Here is a 7,509-nt window from a genome sequence, read left to right on the forward strand (position 1 = left end):
AAGGCTAGGAATTTGTAGGAAAGATTTGGTCTGCATTAAAATCCAATTTAAGATTAAATTGGAATCTTTCATATGATAATTATTCATGCTAAAATGCAAAGGAAAAAGGGGAAAAAGTGAAGATTATATGCACTATTGGTATAGAAGTGGACTATTGTGTTGAAGCAAGGTAACTAAAGATTTAAGAAAAGATAATTGTATTCAACCAACTATCCTCCGTGCTAGTACTTTCTTTAAGTTTTTCACAAATTAAAAGACTTGCAGAAATTTTTTTTTGCTTGTGGTATAAACAGTTTCCTTTTCTTGTTAAACATAGTCAATAATTTTAAGTTTAATACATGTTCAAAAAAAAAAAATACCTGGTACTTTTAAATCCCCCCCCCCCAATTTCAAAAATAAAACAAACTTTTGGAGTCTCAATTATTGAAAACCCTTGTGGAACCTGAGAAAGTCACACACACAAAGAAAAGTTGGTTTGACCTCCACAAAAAATATTTTTACACACTCTCAACTTGGTCTGTTGCCACAACATTGTCTCCATCCGAAATATTCATGTATTTCAGTGGGTCAAAAACGTCCTCCTGAAATGGGTTCTGTGACTTCTCGGGTTTAAACGTGTCAATCCCAAAGGGATTGTCCAAGTCCTGTACATGCAGACATTCGGACTGGGAGTGGCGGTACCTGTCCGTCCAAGCAAAGGAGGAGGGAAGGCCCTGGGGGGCACCTTGGGGGAGCTCTGCAAGGAGAATACATGGGTGGATCTAGGATCTAGGTAAAATATACATGTACCACATAGAATATTTTGTCATCACATGGGGGTTGGGAAAGAAGTTATAAGCATAATTTCTTTAATGCATAAGGTTATACAATTATAAGCAAAGCATTCATATATATCACAGTCACAATTAAATATAATAAGTATATCTTGAAGTGATAGGAATTTTAGTGAGAATTTTTAATGGGAGCACTCAAAGTTCTCTGTAGATTGTAATTGATAATTACAGTGCTGAGATATCTACTGATTTCAGACGTCACTTTCTACTTTGCTCTTCAAATATTTTTCTCCAAAACTAAATTTACACCTTGGATATTTCTCTACTGATATCACAGATATCAGCTGACACTTACGACTCTGGGCTTTTTGTAGGTAGGTAATTAATGACTTGGCCGCCACAGGATCTTTTAATAGGACCCTGATGTTCTTGCCTCCCACAAAAAGATCAACCACATGTTCAGCTGAAATGATAATTTATTTAATGTTTAGTAAATTATGAAAAAGTATTTTTTTAAAAGAAAAACAAATTTTATTAAAAGTATTAAAAAGTCTCTTTCATCACATGAAACAAAAAGTCTAGTACAGAATTTAAGACTTTAATATATCTAAAACAGATGTATAATACAACAATTGATATAAATAAATACATTCAGAATTATACACTTTAAAGATTTATTTCCATAAATAATAGATTGATTATAAATATAAAAACTTTATACAGGGAAATTTTCGCCCCTTTCGCCCTACCCAGAGGTGGGCGAATTTAAAACGGGGCGAATTATAAATAAATAGCATGATTTCTTAAACAGAATTGTAACTGAGCGAATTTAAAACAGGGCAAACTTGTTTCCGAGTGTGAAAGGGCGAAAATAAAATGGGGCGAAAATAACCCTGCATACAGTAATGTGATTAAATAATGAAGAATACATATGAATGGGGTAACATACTGTTTTTCAGAGGATCAAAGTCATCCAGAGAAGACTGTCTGTTGACATTGTCTGTAAAACAGTCAGAAAAACAACTGATTATACATGTAGTGTAAAACACAGAGAGAGAGAGAGAGAGAGAGAGAGAGAGAGAGAGAGAGAGAAACACTCAATCACAGCTCCAGATAATTTTTTAGTGCATATTGCATTATTTCACTCCTGATTTTTAATTCAATGCTGCAGATTTTGCTTCTCTGGGCAAAAAGCTAAATGTATCTAGCTATCTTTAAAAAAATAACACTGAGTTTACCTCAGTTATGTCAAATTAAATATGTGGAACTTTGAAACCAGTATTCAATCTGTTGCACACATAACTTTCCAAATGAAATGCATATTTACAAATGCTAATTGTATAAACTGTATGCCCATTTTAAATTTTCTTTTGTCTTTTGTAAAATTCAATGCATCTGTCTTCAAATAAACACCTTATCTGGAGCTCTGAACTGTCCCGATAAACAAAATCAATACAGCAAAACTCGGTTATAATGAAGTCACAGGGACGTTTGAAATTACTTCGCTATATATGTAATTCTTTATAACTATATAAGATATTCATTAAATTTATATAACTGGGGATCCAAGATGACTTCGCTATATCCATAAATTCACAATATCCGTGTTCGTACAAAATGAGTTTTGCTGTACAATTTAAATACAAATTGAAGTTCACAATCAAAAAAGAAAAAGAAGTTGAAAACTCTTTTCTCCCTCTGCATGCAATTTAAAAAAAAAGGAAGTTATTTTCTCTCATCTCTTTGTCAAGTTCATGTGGGAGACATGCTGACAAAGAGATAAAAAACATAATTGGGTAGAGACATGTTATAGAGACCAGGTACTAGTATCCCTCCCCCCACACACACTTCATTAATAGTTTGGTATTAATAATTGTGATAATACTATAAGGATATAAACAGTATACAGTTCTATGTACTTGATCATGAGTCACATGCTCATAGTAAACTATACACCTCACATGATAAATAATTAAATATATTTTAAATTTAATTAATAATAATTAAGATTCCTCTTTTTCTCAAGTAATTAACGAGCACGGAGATCAAGATATCACTTAACCTCTACGAGTTCACATGATTGAATAATTTAGTAATTCACATGTTTAACATATTATGGGAATATTGATATGAAAAATACAGTGTAATTTCTTAGTTAATCTTTTTTCCGATGAAAATGAAGATAGAGATGCATGGTAATTATGTCTTTGTGATGTTTGTCAACTAAAGAACAAGATATAATGAGCCCACTAATGCACTCTTGATCAATAATACTGTCAGATTCTCAGACCATATACATGTATTATTATGTTCATATAGGCCAGGATGGTACAACATTTATCAAGGCAGAGTATCCCCTCAAAAAGAGCATATGCGTTTCAGTAAATCAAGGCAGCAATTGATCTCCATGTAAATTACATCACTTCTATTTCACACAGGACATAACCAACAAACAAACACACACACACACACAACTGTATTACTATGTGACCTTTCCAACACTGTTGTGAGGGGATTATAATGAGCTCAGACACTACAAAAAAATCTGAGGCCTGTTCAACAGACCAAATGTTCATGAGCACTCCCCAAAATTCCTTATACCTCCAATAAAAAAGTTCCCGAGCACTTGCTCTTTCTCATGGTTTGCATGTGTTGTGCAGTGCTTTTTTGTTGACTTACTTTGTCGGAAATGGAAATCCTCGTTAATTTTGATCACATCCTCTACAGATAAATCATTCTCACTGGTGCAGGGGATTCCCCGGGAAGAAAACAGGAATAACCTAAATATAAATATAACATAAAAATAAAATGACCTAAAAAATGATACCCCACAAAAGTGTCTGAGTTTGTCATATAAGTCACCTACTGTTACCTTCTATTTTAAATGGATAACAAGTTATCTGTAAAAAATTCTTTAATGATAAAACATTTGAAATGATTTTGTTGTTGGTGGTGGGGTGGGGGGTAAACCTCAAACTTAAGAAATGAAAGCTGGGTAAATGTAACTATAACTTAAATTCTTTATGAAAGGTGTACATGTTCTTTATTTTCTTGGTAATTACCAGTAAATTTTTTCCCCTAGAAAATTATGTCTCAAATATACTCACGCTGTATCTGCCTGTTTCTGTACAACTGCGATGTACCGTTCTGCTTGGATGTTGTCCTCTATGATCCGACCCAGAACACAGTGCAGTAATTAAGGAAGCTCATGCAGTAGGTCATTGAATTTTTACTTGACCAATAGTACTAGACTAAGTACATGTATACCATCTTAAGCCACATTTAATCATGATAATATTATAACTACATGTTTTGTAATTATTTTAATGCTTTGATTTTTAAAAGTGGTTTAGGTATAATAAAGAATAAAAATTATATCTGTTCAAAAATTGATGACAATTACCGGTAGACTCTATAAATTACATAAATCAGTAAATTCCTGTATTCAAAATTTAGTGCAATAACTGGGAATTGAGATTTTGGCATATTCAGGAATTAGCACTGCATAGGTCTGCAACATATATATTATGTATCAATGATTTATTTTTAATGGTATTCATGAATCAGTGCATTTTGCAATTAATATTATCTCTTTTAACAATAAATAGCTACATATTTTGGGCTAAAAATTATAATATAATCATTGATAACCAGTTCTTCTAATAGAGTTTTGTAAATTAATGATCTACATTTTTTCTGATGCATTTTACACAGTATGGTAAACACACAGAAGAAGAAATCTGGAGACAACAGAGATAATGAACACTTTAAAGAAATCAAGGGGAAGGTACAAAGAGATCTAAGAAGAGCATACTGGAACTACATCGAGGGAATAGTAACACCTAAGGTAGAGGATGAGCAATATAGCGGCCTAAAACGCTTCTGGACCTATATAAAACACCAAAGAACTGACAACAATGGAATCTCACTAATCCGCAGTGAAGGAGTGCTACATGCCAATCCGACTGACCAGGCAGAAGTGCTAAACAAGCAGTTCCAGTCCGTATTCTCAGAGAAGACACATATCAGTACTGAAGAATTTACTCGTGACTGTCCTATGAGTGGAAAACACCCAGTTGCACCAGAACTGCACATCACCCATAATGGAATTCTAAGACTATTGAAAAATCTGAATCCATATAAAGCAGCGGGCCCAGATGGTATTAAACCTAGAGTACTGAAGGAGCTGGCTGACAGCGTGACCCCTATTCTCACCATCATCTTTAAGAAATCCCTAGAAAGTGGAGAGATACCGTCGGAGTGGCGTAAAGCTCATGTTAGCCCGATTTTCAAAAAAGGGGATAGATACAAGGCTGAGAATTATCGACCCATCTCCCTTACATGTATCTGCTGCAAGCTCATGGAGCATATCATCACCAGCCATATAATGCAACACGCTGATACCAACAACATACTATACCCACTTCAGCATGGTTTCCGTAGCAAGAGATCCTGTGAATCCCAACTCATTGAGTTTATAGATGACATAACCAATCATATGGCTGCCGGAAAGCAGACAGATGTATTGATCATGGACTTTTCCAAGGCTTTTGACAAGGTCAGCCATAGCCTCCTCATCCATAAACTCCGACATTACGGGATCCAGGGAAAAGTGAACAATTGGATTGCTAGCTTCCTGTCCAACAGAACACAAGCTGTAGTAGTCGAAGGAGAAATGTCCAGCTATGTCAACGTTGACTCTGGAGTGCCCCAAGGGTCAGTCCTTGGGCCATGCTTATTCCTGTTCTATATAAACGACATGCCAGAAGGCCTCAATACCGCAGTAAGACTCTTTGCTGATGATACCATCGTATATCTTACTGTCACGTCAGAACTGGACACACAGACACTCCAGGCAGACCTTGATAAACTGGGCATTTGGGAAAGGAAGTGGAAGATGGAATTCCATCCTGATAAATGTAATGTACTATCAGTCAGCAGGAAGCCAAACCCAATACATCACGAATACAAGCTACATGGCCATACTCTAGAACACGTTAAAAGAGCGAAATACCTCGGCTGTCTTATAACATCAGACTTGAAATGGAGCGATCATATAAGTAACATCTGTAGCAAAGGAAACAAGACCTTAGGATTTCTCCGCCGAAATTTAAATATCAGCTCAACATCAATAAAGGAGAATGCGTATAAGTCATTAGTTAGACCCCAGCTGGAGTACGCAGCACCTGTCTGGGACCCCTACACCCAAAAAGACACCCATAATCTGGAAATGGTCCAACGACGTGCTGCACGCTATGTAAGCAATAGGCATGGAAACAGGTCAAGTGTGGACAGCATGATACAACATCTGCAATGGCAAACACTGGAAGAACGTAGGCGAATCTCCAGACTCGTCCTGTTTTATAAGATCGTTCATGATGAAGTTGCCGTTACCAAGCATGATCGACTTATTCCACCACTACGTCGATCACGACATACTCACCAAGAAGCCTACCAATTACCATCTTGTAAAAGTGACTATAGAAAATTCTCGTTCTTCCCTCGTACCATCAAAGAGTGGAACCACCTACCACCAGAGATTGTCATGGCAAAAACACTTGAGACCTTTAGGTCTCAGGTGACCACCTATATGCCATGAATCATAATTAATATTTTAACCTTTTAACCTTTTAAATTTTTATGATTTTGGAACTCCATGCGCACCACACATGCCATAATAATCAACTAGTTGATTGTGGGCAGTACATGGCAGAAGCAGAAGCAGAAGCACACTGACAACTAAGTTTTCTTTCCTCATTTAACTGATCATTGTATATTAAAGCATATATCAAAAGTAATCATGCTGCTAACATGATCTACTATATGAATGATCAAAGTTACATATAGTGGCCTATATGTATACAGTGGCCTATATGTGTACAGTTAATAAGCTTCCTCGAGAACAGCGCCTACTAATCCGGACATCAGGAAGTGAACAGCCGACTTCCCCCTACGACTTAATGTTTAAACGACCACACTCGTACACTGATGTTGTACCGGTAACTACAGACTTCAGTGTTAGTGATTGTCTTTCACTCTTAATTCATGTGAATGCAATACATAACATTTTAATTCTGTGCATAAAAATTGAGATAATTAACTATGTTCAAAGCTTGATTAATTTCAGTTAATCAATAAGTTAATGTTAGAATTTCTAAAAATGATTTTAAAAAGACTGTGGTTTTTGTTTACACTGTGCTTTTGATTTATATCCTTATATGAAAAAATATGTGGTATAGATTTAAAGGTTATCAAGCAAATAGAGTCAGTTCAATGAGCCTACTTCAGTGCATGATATAAATTATTATCAAGGTACATGTAAATAATCTTGAGTGTTTCCTACATGTCCTAATTTGGAAAATGTAAGGAACACTGAAATATCACAATGTGATCATTCTGGTTTGCAAATAAAATACAAGAAAGACAAACTATTTCCATGATTAAGGATCATAGTACCTATCCAAAACTGCCAATAGACCTGAATGTTAAAGGATATATACAGGACTTTTTCGTCTGCTCGCAATCGTCTCCTCACAAATGGCGTGACCTCCATTCCGCGTGCAACATTATCAGTTTGGATCCATTCAAGCGTATCTTTGATTTATCACTATTAGGAATTCACCTGGGGATGTGATCAAGTTTCTTACTTGTATTTCGCATTCAATTTTTGTTTTCGCAGGAAATTGAATTTGTCATAGTTGCAGTTTCTGTATCTCGAACCCGATCGAGGAGAGGT

General features: G+C 35.5%; 1 long non-coding RNA gene across 1 annotated transcript; it reads right to left on the minus strand.

The window, feature by feature from the left end:
* Positions 1-511: 511 nt before the first annotated feature.
* LOC134228543 (uncharacterized) lies at positions 512-4,000 on the minus strand. The gene is made up of 5 exons (XR_009984020.1): positions 3,881-4,000; positions 3,453-3,553; positions 1,723-1,773; positions 1,129-1,236; positions 512-736 (listed from the first exon to the last, which is right to left on the minus strand). It is a non-coding gene; the product is annotated as an uncharacterized LOC134228543 (long non-coding RNA).
* Positions 4,001-7,509: the final 3,509 nt, after the last annotated feature.

The sequence above is a fragment of the Saccostrea cucullata genome, unplaced genomic scaffold, assembly GCF_032062105.1.
Source record: "Saccostrea cucullata isolate Sc308-1 unplaced genomic scaffold, CSIRO_AGI_Scuc_v1 ctg12809, whole genome shotgun sequence".
NCBI classification, from domain to species: domain Eukaryota; kingdom Metazoa; phylum Mollusca; class Bivalvia; order Ostreida; family Ostreidae; genus Saccostrea; species Saccostrea cuccullata.